The following is a 20,676-nucleotide window of genomic DNA, read 5'->3' as shown; positions in this document are numbered from 1 at the left end:
GGCACTTTAATTTTAGCTATGCCTGAATGTGATTCAACATAGTTACTTAATGATATAACTGTTTTGATCCTTCAGTGAAGTCATGACAACTAGTGGCGTAAGCCCACAATTCTCGGCAGTTGTGTCATCAGCCTTTTAAATGGCACGAGTCATGTTCAGACACAGGGAAGGAGGCATGGAATTAGGATGGGACACAAGAGAGATGAAACTTGGAAAACTCAGCCAGGGGCCTGAGCAGCAGTTCCTCTGCTGAGGATTTATGGCTTTGAGGTCCTCTGAAAGCTCAAGCAAGCAAGCAAGGTGGAAAAAAAACCCCTCACACACGAGCGTGCACACACACAAGCTTGCGTTGGTTACTCCATCTGTTCCAGCAAAGAGTGTGACTAAACTGGAAATGTACAGAGCTGCACTTTTGATGATGGAAGCTAACAGCTGCCTTACTATTTTGCCGTCTGATGTTTTTGGTGGGGGAGATGGGAAAAGCGACTGCCAGAGGAATGTGGTCAGAGGATTCTGTTGCTGTGGAAGCGATTCCAGTATTCACTCCTATCTCATTAGAAGAAATAGTTAGCAGCATCACTCACCAGTCTTATTCCATTACCTGCTGCTTTTAAAATCTCCTTGCAGTTTTCTGGGAGATTGTGTTTCATTTGCTCATGCATGATTCTGTTAATTTACTATTTATTTAAAATCATTGTACAGCCATAATGTAATAATGTAGACCAGCCTGGAAAATTTCAGTAGTTTTCACCTGCTTCAGAAAAACAAAGCCTGTAGCATATGTGCAGTATAGATATTTTCTTAGAAGGCTCAGTTTCTTCACAATTTTTTTTTTTACCTAAGCTGGTAAAATCATCTTCCTCGAAGGCTTAGCAGGCAATATGCAACAGTGTTTTAAGCCATCATTTATATCTTCCTAGTGACAGTGGCAAGCAGAGTTGTTTTTTTATGCTGTGAAATTTATCGGGATGTATCGGCGTACTGGATGAGCAAGGTAGAATATTTTGATAAGTGTGCCACTCAGCAGTTTGGATCTTAACTCAATATTGCAAAATTTTGCTGGCATTTACAGTCTTGCCTGATTGCACAATAGAAACTGTTCATTAACATAATAAATAATTATTTTTAAAGTTCAGGCTTCATGTTGAATACATTCAGGTAGAGCATTTAAGTCTGTTAACAATGACTGATTATCAGTTTGATGCCTTTTAATGTTGTTAAAATGAGTCTGTAATATTACCTCAGCCAGTTAAAACTTAAGCCTCAAACTTTCATTTGGATTCTTTGTCTTAACTAGATTTACAGTCCTGTGTTTGATGATGTGATCCATTTCCCCCCCCCTCCCTGCTGTAGTTACTGTATTCCATATTACTCAAAAGCATGCTTGTTTACTTATAGGAAAATTGTACGTGGAGTGGTCATTTTGAAAGTCAGCATTTTAATTAGAAATAAAAAGTAAAGGGTTTGGGTTTGGGTTTATCTGAGAGAAAAGAATACTTTTCAGGAGTTTTATCCTATTTGTAAATTATAATTATAATTATTGTTGTTGTTACTATTATTATTTGCATGGTTTAATAGTGAGTTTTCTTCATAACTACATTAGTAATTGTAAGAGGCAGCCCATAAAATGGAAATGAATAAGGGATGGTTTTTATAGCCTGGAACAGCTCAACACAGGGCAGTAATACAGTGGCATTTTTTGCAGAAGTGGGTTTGAGAATCCTGTGTTTTGACCAGTGTGGAAATCGCGAAGAAAGCAGAAAGGCAGCAAATGAAACGTTTAACAACTTGTGTTTGTATGTTTGTTAAGGAAGGAAAACTTGTTTTACTTTTAAATTTAGAAAACTACTTCTTAATTGAGATTCAGGTTTTTAAAATTGTAACAAGCCTTGATGTCCTGTATAAACACACTTTCTTATCTACAGTTCACCCCAGTTAAGTTATTGCTTAAAATAATTTTGTAACTGACATTTAAATTTTATTACATGTTTATTTAAAAAAAAACATGGCTTTTGAAAATGTTTATAAATTTAAGCATGCTATTTCCATTTATAAATATGTATGATTTATAAGCTTTTTTAAAAAATGAAGCTCCAATCAAAAATTGTTGGTATTTTTCTAAAATGTGCACAGCTGTATTTTACATAAAAGGCTATTTATAGATGGTTGTATACTGTACACTACATTTTGGACAGCTCATTGATCTGCCAATGTACTTAATGATATGTCACTTTGTCTATTTAAAATTTCTTGCTGTGAATGAACTCTTTATCTAATGAGCTTCTTTATTTATAATTCTGGAACACAAAATGGATAATGTACAGTTTTCTTAACTGTATTTGCTCTAATAAAAAGAAATTGTTACTAATGTGTATATGGGTTTTCTCTTTATATATATTTGAAAGCCTGTGGTCCGTCCGTCCCCCCAACTTAATGAATGTGAAATTGATTAGCAAACGATAGGTATCATTTACAAATGAAAATCTCTTGTCTTACCTGCTGTCCTTTCCCTTGCCTCATACAGATTAAATGCTTTATATAGTTTCCAGTTCAATCGTATGAATAATGCTTCTTTAAAGTGAATGAGTGAAAGGCCAGAGTTAACATTATAAAATTGTTCATTTATTAAATACAAAGCACCCCACAGTCCTCATTTCAGAGGTATTATGTGGGCTAAAACCAAGTACCATAGTAACTCACCAAAATTACTCATCCTAGCTATATCTTTACCCTATAAGCACATGTAAAGTTACAGATCACATCATAAACTATAGAAAACTTCCTTTAATTCAATGTCATTTTCTTAAATGTGCCATTGGAATTATTTCTACAGAATAGCCCCTTTCTAAACTATATTTCCATTTCTTATCTAGAGGCACAAAAAGAGTGAGAGCATTACAGTAAGCCATATAATTGTTAAAAGCACACTAGTCAAACGTTTTATTTGGCTATAGTACTCATGGCTGTAATGAAATTTCAGGTCTTTCCAGCATGCGTTTGGAATGAAATGCAGTCCTAATACTGTGAATATATCAGTTTACAAGGAGATTCAACCAGGGACAAGCAAAGGATTTACCTTGCCTGAAATATGATTATGCAAAATTTGTTTTACAATTATAAACCCTTTTATGTTTTATTAAGCTTCTCAATATCCACTGGGTGTTTGAAACAGAAATTGTTAATATGTCCTATTTAAATTGTGTTAAATGGTGAGTTTGCCCCAGTAACACTCTTGACATGCTGAGAAAATGAAAAGTTTTCTTACTTATTTAATTAGGTAATTTTCATGCCTGCTGACAAATTGCATAGATGCACACTAGCTATCCAACAATCAAAGCACAATCAAACAGGATTCGTCATTTTTTAAAAAGTATTCAAGCCAGTTTTCCCTTCACTTGAAACATTTGCTAACAGATGTTCTTCATTCCCATTCTTATTCTAGAGACAAAGAGGATGTTAAATCGGAGAACAAAATTATTGTGGTACTTGGAACAAAGTTGTAATTGAAACAGCTAATAATAATGCTGAAAACTGCCAAAAGCAGGCACGATCTTCAGCCTGCTTTACTGAACTGGCACTTGCAATATACATCACTGTGAAGATATTTCTGTGTGCACATATATATGACATGCATAAATGTTATTTGGGGGAAATGAGTGTTTATGGTAGAAGATAATGAAGCTGTATAATGTCTGATTCCGATGGTAGCCTGAATTCATTGTAACATGCCTGGAGGTTTCTTGTTGTACAGAGACATCTTAGGATGGGGGTGTAACTGGTGAAAGTGGTCACTGAATCCTTAATATATAGACTATATGAGAACAATGGTAACAAGTCATCAATTAGTACAACAATGCATTCAACTAAAATAGATGGTGCAATGTAACTGAAATATACACAGAGGATTTTAGCATTCTGGGACTTCTGTTTTCAACAGTCTGTGAAATGGTGAATAACAAGTAAGCAACATGTTACAGGCAGTGTTTCAATTTCACAAGACTTTAACCCTTCTTCACTATATAATCAGTTTCTTACCAAGGTAAAACAGTGCTTGGAAACTAGGAGCATAGAAAGTTGCCATAATAAACCTTAGTCATTATTGTTTATACCAGCATCAGCCAGATGTTCAACTTCAGGTCCACTGCTTCCTGTCTATTGGCCATGATGGCTGGGATTGATAGGAGTTGTAGTCCAACAACATATGAGGGCACCACATTAGTTTTGTCTACACTGACTGGTAGCAGTTCTGCAGGGTTTTAAGCAGGAGTCTCTCACAGCCATGCTTGCAGAAGCCAGGGATTGAACCTGGGACCGTGTAGCCTTCCCTTACAATCTTGTGCCAATATATTTCATGACGCAAAAAGAAAGTCAAATGTAATTGGGCTTGTGAACTATACTACACGATTTCCTTCTAGGATCAGAATGCAAAAGTACATACTGCTGAACATGGATCCTCTGGGAATTCTTGTCTTACTGTGACCTGATGGTGCAATCATTATTTTAGCACTTGATATATAGGCCCGCAATCTCCTGGGTGAAGAAGAAGCATGTGCTGCAAATTTCTCTTGCTGTTTATAAATTCCGCCTTCATACCTTGAGCTAGGTCACTGGAACTATAGGAAGTTGCAGATTGCACTAAATGCCTCCTGATTCTTTATCCTCCATATTTGAAGTTCAGCCCCCTTCACAGAAATATAGCCTTTCAGAACGAGGTGCCAAGCTTCAGAAAAGCTAGGGGTTTACACAGTGCAGGGAAGATTTTACAGTTGCAGCAACTGTGACCCATTTAGCATATCCAGAAGCCCCTGTGCAATTGTAACCAAGAATATGCAAGGTTGTCCAGCTGGGATTGTATCAAAGTATCATATGCACCTGAAGCATATACTTCATTTGCACAATCATGGCAAACTTAAACAATCCTTGATAAGTCTATCAATGGCTTACTAGCCAGACTGGCTTTCTTTGAACTGTTGTTAGAGGCAATATGTCTCTGAATACTAGTTGCTGGGAATCTCAAGTGAAGAGAGCACTGTTGCATTCAACAGTGGACTTCCCATAGGCATCTGATTGGCCACTGCGAGAAAAGAATGCTGGACTAGATGGTCCTTTGGTGTGTTTTTAATCATAGTGGTTCCATGTACAACCTTCACATAAACCTGTGGCAGCCCCTAGACACTCTCAGACACAATTATGTGGTGAATCACTATCTATATGAACTAGGACCTATGAGTTCTAGAAAATACACTAGTATAAAGGCCTTGCTGGTATATCCACAAGGCATTTTATGAGGCTCCCTGCCTGCCTGTATGTATGTATGTATGTATGTATGTACCAATGGGAGTCATTTGTGGGAGATCAATGGCTTGAAATAATCAACATTCTCCAATTTAACAAAATAACTTTTCCAACTGGTCACCTGGAAGTAACTGTTGCTTGCAATAAGCATGTAGCAAAGTGGTTCTTTGCAAACATGTGGTAATAGTGGGCTAGATTTAGCTGCTTGATATAATATACTAATTTCATACACAGCTATTTTTGCCTTTCCAAATGCCATCAGAACCTCTTTCTGGATAGCTAGGTGAAACATGCTAGCCATTAGAGTCTAAAAAAGAGTTTGCCAAAGTACACGTCATTCTTTGTTGGGCTGTGGTCAGGATGTGAAGCAGAGTTAATGGGATGGCCCCAAGATGTGTTCACGTCAGATAACAAGACCTGGTGCTCTGGAGATGCCTTGCAACCTGAATTGACAAGCAGTCCCCCCAAAAAAACTACACATTAATAATACACTGTAGCCAGTGGTTGAATAATATTTCCTCTTTTCACCCAACCCCAAAATCATTCCTCCAGTGCTAAAAGTTTAATATGCTAGGTTGGGACTATTCACATAACCATGTAGCTAGGTTACCTAGGCTGAAACCACATGCCAATTTCACAATGCAGTCTACAAAACTAATGGATTGGCTGTTTTGTGGGTTTAGCTGCAAGCTCATCATATGGTGAAGCTATCATGTAACCCTCTCATCAGAGGCACAAATCAGTCTCTAGGGGCAGATTCTAGACATGCTAACTAATCATGTGGCTTGGCCCCACATCTTTAAATATGTAGGAGACATCCTTGGCTCATCCCATTACCTAGTTAGAAAGAGGCATACTTTTATCATTACATTTGTCAGGAACTGAACCTTTATACCAGTGGTTTCCAAACTTTTTTGAGTTCCATAAACTCAACTCCAGGGCCCCCTACCCCACCCTGTAAATATCACTATTCAGGAACCACTAAGGAGGATGATAACACAGCAAAATTCAAAACAGTAACAATTAATTGCTCATTCATTCAGAATCCAATTGAAACTGTTTAGTTCAATGAAATTGATAAACTTGACTCAGCAATATCAGCTTTTCAAAGTCTGATAGTCATTTACCTCCAGCACCTTCACCCACCCCCAGGGGGTAGTACCAACCATTTTGGGGGAAACCGCTGTAAAGCAAAAACCACCAGATTCCCTAAGATTTTGCTTTGCAGTTACGAGACTGAGAAAGTTTCCTTCTCTGTGAAAGACCTTGAGAACCGAATTGGCCTGCATAGTGATGCTGGTCATGTTTTCCTTTGTCTTTAAAACACACACACACACACACCAGTTTCTTTGCTTTTCTGTGTGTATCTAGCAAGTTACCGCTGTGGTTATTAAACTAAGGCCATGATGTGAGCACTGCATAAGAAGGTCAATTAATCACAAATACACATAGCTAAGATGGTTTATATTGATTGACTGCATAAACCACTGCAAGGAAAAGGTTTTCCACTCATGAGATTTTCCTGCTACTAATATAATGGGGGTTGGGTGTCTGAATGAAGAGATAAGACCATATTCTGAATAGCAGCTTCCTAAATTCATAACTGCAAATGTCAAATAGAAACAATACATAAATCGCATCAGAAGACACACAGATATGTAGCTGTTCAGGTTGTTGTTTTTACCAAACATACCTGCTTCTTACGACTAACAGTGAGTTGAATGCAGAATTATGTAAAGTTTAGTAGTGACCACAAGCAGTTCTGTAGTAAAAAGCCATAGCAACTGAAATTTCTTTCTCCATTCTCCAATCTACACATTACTCTTATTGTTCATTTTTCTCCTTTCCACATGAATGACTTCCTGATGATGATTCATAGCTATAGAGTTTATTTGGCGCTGGAAGGCGCCAAATGGCCATTTATCCTGGGGATCCAGAACTGTCAGATACTATCTGTAAGAAGCTAGGCCATCAAGTGAGGCTTATTATTGTGTTGTTTTGAGAGAGCGCAAGGAGTACTATACATGCTCCAGGAACACTAGCTGGTTCTTGCCTGATAGTGGACCAAATTAGGGGAAATTGGTATGTAATATGCAGTAGATAGACTGTATGAAGTTCTAGGCTTCATACAGAATTTTTAGCCATACGCAATTTTGAAAGAAAATATTTCCACACACACACGGTACCGTTTTTGTAATACCAATCCCACATTTTTTCACATTGTGACCAGTAATTTTGATGTACTAAGGAGCTCTTCCACTCATTGTAAGTTCTCTCGTCCCCAGATTTGTAAACCAGCAAAAGCTGTGACCTAAAGCAGCAGAGTGGAAAAATCAGTTTTAGGTATGTACGTACATCCTGACAAACACTTTTTGCCTACCTAAATTAACAGCTCCCAAATTGCAAAATCCACAATTGAAAAGTTACACCAAGGTGTTTTTTCCCTGCTTGCCAGATTTTTTTTTTTTTAATCTACTTTTCCCTAACCACCCTATAGGCATCTAAATGTTTATTTGTCTTATGTTTAGAGTTATTTCCAAAGCATTGATCTAAGTCTTAATGGGAATATCAGAATTTGCAACAAGAGGGAAAGTGCTGTAGCAGTGCAAGATCAACAGTGGCTCTTTTGTTTTTAAGGCATCTTTTAAGGGGAAAAGGGTAGGGCATATCTCTCACTACAAACTAATTTCCCCTGAAGCATCCTGGGAATTGTAGTGCTGGTGAGATGAAGTGTTGAAGTTTTTTCTTTTCTTTTAGAAATGCCTGACACCCACCTACGCATACATAAACATAACTACAGTTCATTTGGAAAAAGGAATGACTAATTTATAGTTTAGGTGTGCCATAATCACTGAGGCGCCCCAGCAACTTTGTTTTTGTGCTTCTAACAATTAAACCAGTTAGTGCTCTGGAAACTAATCTTGGATCCTCTTAATTAACTATAATCTATATTCATTAGTAGACACATGCTTTCACTTTAAGCCCAGACATTCTACTGCAAATAAGAATTTCTTTTAATAACTACTCATAACTACTCTGCTCCATTGCACTGCCTGAAGGAAAAAGTGAGGGGATTGTGGTGGTCCTGGCATGCCAGACAAAGTATTGTACTCTGGTGAGGCCTTGGACCTCATCATTGCATCATGAGATTTTGAGCACAGCCTGAAGGCACTTGAAGCCAGAACCAGGAATGTGAGCTATATCAGCCCATCTGCCGCTTATGCACATCAGGAGTTGCCAGGCTTCTGCAAATTAGAAGCAAACAACCCACTAGCCCAGAGAAGCAAAATGGACTGGAAATCATCATCATCTCTGACAGGCCATTTGCTGGTCAGTTTTCACTGTATCTGGGGTAGTCTTCCTCCTGGATGCAGCTGAGGTCCATAAGCTTCAATTAGCTGCATGCGGCTATTTCAGTTCATTTCTTTTATTACTATTTGTTTATACCCTTGGCAGAAGGGGTTGTTACAGATGCAGAAGAGCAGAGGGGAGGAGCAAGGGAGCCAGAGGATCTCAGCAAGAGGGAGAGAGGCAAAGCATTCATGGATTATGCTGTGGAGCCGACACGCATGACCCTGTGTTTTCTTTTTCCTTTTGATCTTCTTGTCCCCGATCCAGACAGAAGACGGAGAGCTGCCAGGTGAACTGTCTATTTTTATTTTGGCTTACTTGCACTTCAGGCGGCTCGGTTGTTTTCATGACTTGGGGAAACTCTCAGGGTCTGTCTTTCAGGACTCTTACTCTAAACCACGCCCAAAGCTAAGGCGGGTTACTCATGCTCAACAGTAGCTTGCAAAGACTCAAGACATATGGAAGGAGGAAGGAGGAGTCTGGTGAGCTATCATCAGGCCATTGCATCATGGTCTTGCCAACTGTCTGCCCAGTGCTAATATGCTAGAGGTATTCTTCGGGGGAAAGAACTACCTGTGATTAAGAAGAATAAAGCTGCTGTCCAAAATGGCAGCCCCACATCAAGTTTTCCCTTCCCTTCCATGATGTGCAGTATGGCTTACTGCATGACCCCAGATCGGCTTTTCCATGCAGCAGCCCATGGTATGAGACAAGGGCAGAGAAATGCACAGTGTAATTACATTGCTATGCAAACAAAAGTTGTACTAGACACTGGCTACATTCACCCCGTACATTGAAAGTGCTAGGATACCATAACAGGCATGGCTTCCTCCAAAGAATTGTGGGAGCTGTGGTTTGTTAGAGTTGCTCCGAGTTGTTAGGAGGCCCCTATTCCCTTCACTTCACTGTATGGAAGTGAGAGCTGGACCATAAAAAAGGCGGATCGCCGAAGAATCGATACTTTTGAATTATGGTGTTGGAGGAGACTCTGGAGAGTCCCATGGACTGCAAGAAGATCAAACCTATCCATTCTTAAGGAAATCAGCTCTGAGTGCTCACTGGAAGGACAGATCCTGAAGCTAAGACTCCAATACTTTGGCCACCTCATGAGAAGAGAAGACTCCCTGGAAAAGACCCTGATATTGGGAAAGATGGAGGGCACCAGGAGAAGGGGACAACAGAGGACGAGATGGTTGGACAGTGTTCTCGAAGCTACCAGCATGAGTTTGACCAAACTGCGGGAGGCAGTGGAAGACAGGAGTGCCTGGCGTGCTCTGGTCCATGGGGTCACAAAGAGTCGGACATGACTAAACGACTAAACAACAATTCCCCTCACAATTCTCATAGTTCCTTATGAAAAGGAATTGATTGTTAAATCACCCCGGGAACTGTAGCTCTTAGAGAGAAACAGTGGTCTCCTAGCAGCTGTCCACATCCTTAACAAACTACAGCTCCCATAATGCTTTGAAGGAAGCCATGGCTGTTTAAAGTGGTATCATCACACTTTATGTATGTGGTGTGAATGTGGCCATGACTGGGGGGCGGGGACAACTTGATTCAGAAACCTTTGCTAATCTGAGTGGATGGCTTCCCTCCTTGGACATTGCCTGCAGTTCTGTGCTGCTCTTTTTCTAGCCTTTGTGGCTTTTACTTTATTATTTTAAGTGTAGATTGTGTTTGTTTTAATGGTTATGTTTCTGTAACTCCCTCTCAAGCCTTTTGGTGAAAGGTGAGCTGTACATGATCTATGAATAAAGCTGGCTCCTGCCCAATGTATTGGACTACAACTCCCAGTAACTGGCTGTGCTGGCTGGGAGCTTTAGTTCAAGCATGTGGAAAGCACCAGGTTGATGAAGACTGCAATCTGGGACTACTGATTTTGACAGCAGCCCTGCATTTGTCATAGCATGTGCAGTTCTTCACAGAGTGCAGATTCATGTTTAACAACCTGAATAACATGGTCTGGTGTTGCCAGACCTGAAAAACACCCAAGGATACATCTTTTTCTTAGCGCATTTCATAGGCAGCAGACTGGAAAATCATACTGTGAGAGATGGTGATGATCAAGTGAATATTATATGGTGAGATATGCAGCAGAGGGTGTTTTCATATTCAGAAGGTGTGTCCTGTATGCAGCTTCATTTCTTTGTCTTATCTTTATGTGGGGACACAATCTGTTTGGAATCTGCTTGTTAGTTAATGCCATTAAACTAGAAAACAAAGATGCTATTGTATCAGTCTGTGTACACCACTTTTCTCTGTACTTTCTCTCTTTCTCTGCTCCTCACCACCCCCTTCCCCTATTAAGACAGGGATGGAAAACCTGCATCATTGGATTGCAGCTCCCATCAGCCCTAGAAAACATAGCCAAGGATGATGGAAGATGTAGGCCAACATCTGGAGGGCCATAGGCTATCCATCCCACCTTAAGACATAGATGCCAGTGGCTTATACCAAGAGTTCTGTGTCACAGAAGCTAAAGATCAGCTCACACTTCCACCGTAGGGACCTCCATCCCATCAGAAGCATCTCCGCTGGACTTTCTTTTCATTGTTTGGTGCCACTTACAGGAGTGTGACATTGGCTAGGTGAAAAGCAGTGCACAAGGCACCAGTCCCAGTCTGACAGGTCTTGGTGTACCTGGATGTGCTTTTCATTTACAAGGGCAGATGCTGCATTTGGCTTCCACTCTTTGGGGATAGGTTTAATTACATATGGGAAACACTTCCATGACAAAGAAAATACAGATGATTTCGTTTTTGCTATTGACCAATCTAATACCTAGTATTCCAACAACATCTGGAGGGCCACCGGTTCCTCATTCTTGGCTAAGAGCCATCCCCTACTAGGCATCACTTTATGTGCTTCAACCTGGCTTCCCACATTACTGGAAGTCATTGGCATCACTGACCTCTTGCCATATTGGACTATGCAGGTGAGAGCTAATGTAGCCAGGAGCTAACTTCAAACCATGCTAGACCCACCTCAGATAATGTATCCAGAACCTGCCTGATGCTTTTCCAGAAAACATGCCTACCCTTTTAAAACCTAGAGTTGTGTTCAATGTTGGGGGCAAAACAACACTCTTAATTCTACTGTTCATTTTTTCCACATATTTTTCACATCTGCACTTCAATTGATATGCTACATTGACTAGGACAGCATTCTCTTGCCTGGTGGTCTCTAGATTTCCTGTTATTGTTGTTGTTGGAACATTTATGTCCTACCTTTTCTCCAAGGTGGCATACATGGTTCTCCCTCTCCCCATTGTATCCTCACAACAATCCTGTGAGGTAGGAAAGTGACTTGCTCAAGGTCATCCAGCAAACCTCATGGCTGAGTGTCGATTTGAACCTGTCTCCCAAGCCTTAGTCCAATACTCTAACCACTACACCACCTTGGTCCTCTTTTTGAACTACAAAAGGGGTTTTTTTTTAAACTACAAGTCCCATCAGCACCAGCCAGCATGGCCAATGGTCAGGCACAGTGGGAGTTTGTAGTCTACCAGCATCTGATACTGTTCAACAACATTTGGAGGACACCAGGTTGACTAGCCTTGGATATGGATTCAATTTCTAAATGTCTGCCTTCTGCTTTTCCATTCCATACTGTCTATATTCAAAACCAATGTATCCCAGAATTATTTATGCCAGTTGTGAAATATATCATCAGTTCAACTCACAGATCTTGCCATCGCATCTTATTAGGAGCATGAGAATTAAAGAAGCTTTTCCCACATTACTGCTTTAAAGCCTTTTGTTTATGTTTCCATTGCCCTTCGCCACTTACTGTATATCTGGAGGAATTGCAGCTCCTAGCTAAGTGAAGAGGAGTAATATTGGAAAAAGAGTTCTTGACCTTTAGCTCAAGAGGACAGTGTGCAGGCTTGTGGACATAAAGAGCAACACTCCACTAGTACTGTATCCACGTTGATGTTTGAATTAAACTCACTCCATGGATGTGTGCATGTAGAGCACTTGACAGCCTACAGGGGGCGGTGATGCATGCACAGATTGGTGCATGCGCAAGCACATCAATTCATCACAGTTGCAAGCTCCTGAAACCTTAGGTACATGCCACAAATACTTTGCATGCCATAGTGGGAGTCAGTTGTTGTGTCTCTGCTCACAAGTTATTTTTGATAATCCAGACATGCTTCCATCAAAGCTCAGTTGACACAGCATGTTGCGTTGGTAGGAATGGCTAAAAAAACCAACGCAAGGCTCTCATTAAAAAGTTGCCACATGCAAGACAGAAACAGTAACAAGGGGCAGCTTTGTTCTTAAAAGTTTGCACATTTTGCCAGAAGACTGAAAGCCCAATGCAATTTGGTGGCACCTCTCAGGATCGAAGCTGTTTAGAGGGAAGGTCTGAAGAACATATAAATTGTCATTATATTCCAATGATATTACAGCACTATATTACAGCTGGTGGCTGTTATCCATTCTTTTGTACAAACTAAGTAGCAATTCAGAAATTGGTTCTTTGCAGGGCTTCCAGAAACCTGTGACTTGCAATCTGCTGCAGCATCATTCTGATCCTATTACAGCACAGAGGAGAAGATGGTGAAATGCAAACAGGGGACACAGAAAGGGCTGAACTACTCAATGCCTTCTTTGCCTCAGTCTTCTCCGATAAAGAAAACAATGCCCGACCTGAAGAATTTGGAGCAAATGATTCAGCAAAGGAAACACAGCCCAGAATAACTAAGGAGATAGTACAAGAATATTTGGCTAGTTTAGATGTATTCAAGTCTCCAGGGCCAGATGAACTGCATCCAAGAGTATTAAAAGAACTGGCAGATGTGATCTCAGAACCACTGGCAGTCATCTTTGAGAATTCCTGGAGAACAGGCGAAGTCCCGGCAGACTGGAGGAGGGCAAATGTTGTCCCTATTTTCAAAAAGGGGAAAAGAGAGGACCCAAATAATTACCGCCCAGTCAGTCTGACATCAATACCAGGGAAGATTCTGGAGCAGATCATTAAGCAAACAGTCTGTGAGCACCTAGAAAGGAATGCTGTGATCACCAATAGTCAGCATGGATTTCTGAAAAATAAGTCATGTCAGACTAACCTGATCTCGTTTTTTGACAGAATTACAAGCCTGGTAGATGAAGGGAACGCAGTGGATGTAGCCTACCTTGATTTCAGCAAGGCATTTGACAAGGTGCCCCATGATATTCTTGTAAAGAAGCTGGTAAAATGCGGTCTTGACTATGCTACCACTCAGTGGATTTGTAACTGGCTGGCTGACCGAACCCAAAGGGTGCTCATCAATGGTTCCTCTTCATCCTGGAAAAGAGTGACTAGTGGGGTGCCACAGGGTTCTGTCTTGGGCCCGGTCTTATTCAACATCTTTATCAACGACTTGGATGATGGACTCAAGGGCATCCTGATCAAATTTGCAGATGACACCAAACTGGGAGGGGTGGCTAACACCCCAGAGGACAGGATCACACTTCAAAACGACCTTGACAGATTAGAGAACTGGGCAAAAATAAACAAGATGAATTTTAACAGGGAGAAATGTAAAGTATTGCACTTGGGCAAAAAAAATGAGAGGCACAAATACAAGATGGGGGACACCTGGCTTGAGAGCAGTACATGTGAAAAGGATCTAGGAGTCTTGGTTGACCACAAACTTGACATGAGCCAACAGTGTGACGCGGCAGCTAAAAAAGCCAATGCAATTCTGGGCTGCATCAATAGGAGTATAGCATCTAGATCAAGGGAAGTAATACTGCCACTGTATTCTGCTCTGGTCAGACCACACCTGGAGTACTGTGTCCAGTTCTGGGCACCACAATTCAAGAAGGACACTGACAAACTGGAACGTGTCCAGAGGAGGGCAACCAAAATGGTCAAAGGCCTGGAAACGATGCCTTATGAGGAACGGCTAAGGGAGCTGGGCATGTTTAGCCTGGAGAAGAGGAGGTTAAGGGGTGATATGATAGCCATGTTCAAATATATAAAAGGATGTCACATAGAGGAGGGAGAAAGGTTGTTTTCTGCTGCTCCGGAGAAGCGGACACGGAGCAATGGATCCAAACTACAAGAAAGAAGATTCCACCTAAACATTAGGAAGAACTTCCTGACAGTAAGAGCTGTTCGACAGTGGAATTTGCTGCCAAGGCGTGTGGTGGAGTCTCCTACTTTGGAGGTCTTTAAGCAGAGGCTTGACAACCATATGTCAGGAGTGCTCTGATGGTGTTTCCTGCTTGGCAGGGGGTTGGACTCGATGGCCCTTGTGGTCTCTTCCAACTCTATGATTCTATGATTCTATGATTCTATGATTCTATTACGACTAGAATATAGGAATCTAAACTCTGTACATACATTTTCAGTTGCTCTTCTGCATTGTTCTCTGCATTGGCATTTTTTATTTGCTTAACATAATCATTCTAAAATAGAAAACGGCATAATCACTGAGGCCACAGAACTTGTTGGTTAAAAGTAAATATTTCTGCCATGCTTCCCAGAAGCCTCTCGCTTTCATTGTTCTCCGCCTGAACTGGAAATAGCAGCACTATTTCAGAATATTAGAAATGCTCTCCATTGGTTTCAATAGGACAATCAAGTACAGGCTTAAATATCACCTACTGACACCAGTGGGTTGTAAAAATGCTTAACTTTGGGTCACATTCTAAAGCTGAAATCCTAACTCCACTTACCTGGGGATAATCACCATTCAATAGGAGTTGCTCCTGAGCAGACATAGTTCGGACTGTGGTGTAAAGCGACACTCCTGTATGCATTTACCTGGGAGTAAGCCCCAGTGGACTGAGTAGAACTTGTTGCCAACCAGACAAGCATAAGGTTGCACAATAATATATTTTTTGTGTGCTCCTCAGCAGCCAGGAAAGGTGTGAAACACCCACACCAGATTCTCAAATAGGCTTCAAGGTCCCCAGGATTTCATTTCCATTTTCCTCATTAGCAATTTGAAAGTAATACATGATAGACTTCCAGTCTGTCCTTTGGTGCTCAACACTTCTTTCATCTCTAAGCCTCTCCTCCATTAAGAAAACTCCCTGATATTTTACAAAATGTACAGGTTGTTTAAGGACATGTGAATGCTAGGCATTATTTCTCCTTGACTTCACAGGACCTGCTCTTGTCAGGCTCATATGACATCAAGCTGAATACCAATCCAAAAAGCTCAAGTAGAATAAAGTTGAGGCATCTCATTTCCACCCACTGATAAATTTACAGGCGCCATTAGGAATACAGCAGAAGATCATCAGCCAGAAGCACACATCAGCATCCTAATTGCTTCATAATAGATTAAAAGGCATAATTTTTTCATTACACTCGCTCCAGTGCATTAGGGTAGACGTTCTTTTAAAAATTATTTCAAAGTAGCATAAATCATGGCTCAAGAGAAAATAATATCTGCCTAGGACTAGTCCTAGTCTTGTGGGGAAAGGTACAAGATATCAATTCAAAACCATATTAATGATAATGTTGCTGAGTATTCAGTTCGCTTTTAATTAATTTTAATTCGCATAACTCTTCATACGAGTCCATTCATACAGAAAGAAAATGATTCTTCTAAGGTTGACATCTTCTGTGGGAGCTGAGAATAAACCATGGTTTAAAATGAGTGGGCAACCACATTCTCTTGGGAATAGTCCGTCAGGCACCACATATCAACTCTGGATGGAGCTGAAACCAGGCATGGATATAGGTGGAACCTGGTAAGTGGAATCATCCCTTCTCCTCCCATTCTTCCTCTTCTTCCCTGCCCACCAAGTGAGGAATAAATATTTCTTTGGGAAATTAACCGGGGGGCTGCATAGATCTCAAGACACAACATCCAGCAACCTCAGTTTGTCCATAGCTACCACCCACCTGTCTGCCTTCTTATAACTATTGTGCTACCTTGGTACTCGAACGGCTTGGCTCCCGAATGCCGCAAACCCAGAAGTAAGTATTCTGGTTTGTGAATGTTTTTCAGAAGCTGAATGTCCCACACTGCTTACGCGGCTTCCTTTGCAGGAAGTTGCTGCTGCCAATTGGAAGCTGCGTCTTGGTTTTTGAACATTTTCGGGAGTCGAACAGACTCCAGGAATGGATTAAGTTCGAGAACCAAGGTACCACTGTGATCCGGATGGTGGTCACCTTCCTCCTCCTCAGTCACAGTGCTGCTGTTGCAGAATTTAGCAAGGAGAAGGACAGGGACAAAACTAGAATTAGTCACCTCTGCCAGTCATTGCCTCTGTCTGTCTTGGCCTGTCAATCATAAAATTGTAAGGACCCAAAGGCTCATCTAGTCCAACCCTTGCTAAAGAACCACAGCTAAAGAATTCTTAACACATGGCCATCCAATCTCTGCTTAAAAACTTTGTGTGAATGAGAGTCCCCCAGATCTAGCTTCACCTACTATTGGCCTTCTCTGTTTCTTCCACCCTACCAGTTCCAGTGGGCACCAGCCGCCAGTGAAAACAAAGGAGACTTGGTTATATGAAATCTGCATGCTTAGATGTTCATATGTGTTTGCATCCCCTTTGGTTAAACAGGAAAGGGAAATAAGTTCAGTATTTTGGTTCCCTAAAGGAATGAACAGTAGAACCAAACAACAGTGAGATTGATCAGTGACTATAGACGTCTCAACATCTGATCAACTATAGTCACCCACTGGACCTCATTATTGGTTAGTTTTACTAGTCACCTCCTCTCGTAAACATTGACATTGGCTTTGTTGCTGTTTCCATAATCAAAAGAGATACAAACATACCTTAGCACTGTGCAACCCGTTCACCCAAGTTTCCATTCTTTTCAAGTTGTGTCTGACATCAGTCTTGTTATTTATAGTTTTATATGCAGCAAAATATTTATTCCAAGCTCCAGTGAGGGTGGTTATTGTAAATGCCAGTGGATTATTTACGAGGCATAGCTAATTATTTCTATAAATGCCTCTTTTAAATAGGTAGGATTATTTGGGTATTAAGATCCTTTTGAAGTTCCTTGGTATTTTTTTCCCTAAGGAGCGAAGCTATGAAGAAGTGTGTGTAGCTAATGATATGAAAGCACATCTTTACGTGTGGTTTTGTTTAATTGTAGTATTAACAATACTTGGATAAAATGAATACATCAGATAATACTGAATTACATTTTAATTTAGATGGAAGTATACAACAATCCCCCATGATCAGTCTCTGAATATATTTTGATAATGAACAACAGAATAATCAAAGACATAAAATAATTAAAAACTCGTTTTAAAAAGAACTATTTTAAAAACATACAAATATATCTTATAATGCTGGGATGTGATTCATTTGCTTCACTATTAGCAACAGCAGCCATATAATCAGGTTCAACTAAAATAGTGTTGTGAGATGGGGGTGGGTGAGAAGGAGAAGGTTAATAGGTTGAGAATGACTGTCAATGCTCCTTAATAAGGAGTGGCAAAATTGCCAGGCATATCTTCTGTTAGGGGAATTACAGATGAATATCCCCAGAAGCCAAGGAGATAGTTGAGGAGCATGACTTACCCTGCTGCTTTAACTCCAGCCAGACTGGTGGTGGGGCAAGCCAGATGTGAGGAGAACAAATAAGTATATTCAGAAGTCAGGCTAGTGTTTTTGGAGAACACACACTAAACCTTTAAAGCAGATTCAAAGCACATTCTTTTCCTCAAAGAATTATGGGGACCGTAGTTCGCCACTCACGGAGTTACAATTCCCAGCACACCCAACAAACCACAGTGCTCAGAATTCTCTGAGGAAGAAAATGCACTTCGAATGTGCTTTAAAGGTATATTATGTACACAGCCACTGAGAAAGTGACAAGAAGAGAGCAGGCTATGGGGTGTACCTTCTGACGGACTGCTTCTTTCTGAAAATCTGATGTGCGTAAGTAGATCTGTTTGAATGCTTAAGCTGGCTGTCTCCCCCTATGATCAAGCTATATATTTGTAAACAAACTCAAAAATTATGAAACGTCATCAGCCTCCAGTGCCCTCCTTCCAAAAGGAAACCAAATCAACAGAAGCATTATGCCTTGGAATTGCCACACCAATCAAAGTGGATCAAGTGTAACACTATAAAATGAGTGCAGCTGCTTCTCTCCCCAATTAAAGTGCCTGTTTTTATCCATCAGTTGCCACCAAACAGAATGTTAAAAATTAGGTGGGTAAGTACTGCTGTGTTTAGCTTATTTATTTATGATCTTCAAACCTACCCTTTAAAAACCTCTAAGCAGCTTACAAAAATACAACATAAAAACAAAGAAACTGTATCATAAAAATAGATACCACATAAAAAACCAGAACAGCAGTACTGTAAAATCAGATAAAAACAGGAATTCAGTAATAACAAAGTTACGGGTCTGGGGAAAGATATGTATCATTACAACATGTCTGAAAGCAAATGATGGATAATGGAAGGGAATAGTATTCACCCATTTGGGGTCAGCGCCCTGTGAGGTGCAGCAACCCAGAAGAGCTAAGTCAGGAGAATCTGTGGCCAGCCCTCCAGATATTGTTGGATTCCAAGCCCCATCAATCCTTGACAACACTGCCATATCTATAGAGTCATAGATCCCTCACCCCTGATCTAAATGACCTTACAGGTGTATAGAGGAGGAGACTATATTTCTGTATATCAGGTGGCCCTTATCTTGTGAGGTCTTCGGGTGAAGGGCAGTATATAAATTTAATGAATAATAAAGGTAATGATAACAGTTCTACCTGAATAGCCAACAGGGTGACCAGACACAAAGTAGTAGCTTGCTATAATCTTGAACAACTGAAAATAATTGAGACCTTTAGCCCTCAGCTGCACAGCTACCAAAGGCTTAATAACCTGAGCACCATCTTCCTTTCCCCTGGTCCCATTCATCTCCCTTTCAACATTGACCTATTCCATATACAGTGGTACCTCGGGTTACATACACTTCAAGTTACAGACTCCGCTAACGCAGAAATAGTACCTCGTGTTAAGAACTTTGCTTCAGGATGAGAACAGAAATCGTGCTCCGGTAGCGTGGTGGCAGCGGGAGGCCCCATTAGCTAATGTGGTGCTTCAGGTTAAGAACAGTTTCAGGTTAAGAACGGACCTCCAGAACGAATTAAGTTCTTAACACGAGGTACCACTGTACCCTTCTTTACTAAATATGAAGATAAAATATGCCACACTCTGGTGGTTATTAATCTCTTTTTAATGCATGGAGTACAATGGCCTTATCTGGTTTTCTTTGTGTCTCATTTATATAATTAGAACATATTTTCCTATTTTGTATCTCCCATTGTGCAGACACAGTTTGAGTCCCCCCCCCAAAAAAAAAGTTGTTACCAGACACTCATTTAGATATATCATTCCTCTCAAAGCCCATTGAGCTTCAGACATTTCTTTTACAGTCAGTGAATATTTTTAATGAATTGCAGTCTGCCTAAATTAAAATGTAGCACATGTGTAAAAGGACGTCAGTGGTACCATCAAAGATATATTCAGTATACTATGACATTTCTGTCTCTGAGAGAAGTTCTGTTAGCTGGCTCAGGAATTCCTGTTTGGAATGGGTATTCGCAAAGTGAGAAAGCAGGCATTAATCATATCATCTGTACGCAGACTGAGATCCTACCTGCCTACAGACTGTCTCACCAGAGTGGTGGATGCTCTGGTTATCTCCCGCTTGGACTACTGCAATGCGCTCTATGTAGGACTACCTTTGAAGGTGACCCAGAAACTGCAACTAATCCAGAATGCGGCAGCTAGACTGGTGATGGGGAGTGGCCGCCAAGACCCTATACACTGGTCCTGAAAGACCTACGTTGGCTCCCAGTATGTTTCCAAGCACAATTCAAAGTGTTGGTGCTGACCTTTAAAGCCCTAAACGGCCTCAGTCCAGTATGCCTGAAGGAGCGTCTCCACCCCATCATTCAGCCCGAACACTGAGATCCAGTGCTGAGGGCTTTCTGGTGGTTCCCTCACTGTGAGAATGAGGTTACAGGGAACCAGGCAGAGGGCCTTCTCGGTAGTGGCCTCCACCCTGTGGAGCGCCCTCGCATCAGATGTCAAGAAAGTA

At 40.8% G+C, this 20,676-nt stretch overlaps 1 protein-coding gene across 3 annotated transcripts in view; it reads left to right on the top strand.

The window, feature by feature from the left end:
- JPH1 (junctophilin 1) overlaps nt 1-2,372 on the top strand; it is a 61,503-nt gene extending 59,131 nt beyond the window's left edge. For 2 of the 3 annotated variants that reach the window (XR_014222180.1, XM_082233832.1), the window contains one exon: nt 76-2,372. The gene's annotated coding sequence lies outside the window, so the exon portion shown is untranslated. The remainder of the gene's footprint in view (nt 1-75) is intronic. The other variant, XM_082233833.1, reaches the window with a different exon arrangement.
- Nucleotides 2,373-20,676: the final 18,304 nt, after the last annotated feature.

Source organism: Podarcis vaucheri (genome assembly GCF_965113315.1).
Source record: "Podarcis vaucheri genome assembly, chromosome: 8".
Lineage (NCBI taxonomy): Eukaryota > Metazoa > Chordata > Lepidosauria > Squamata > Lacertidae > Podarcis > Podarcis vaucheri.
This window is presented reverse-complemented; position numbering and strand designations above follow the sequence as displayed.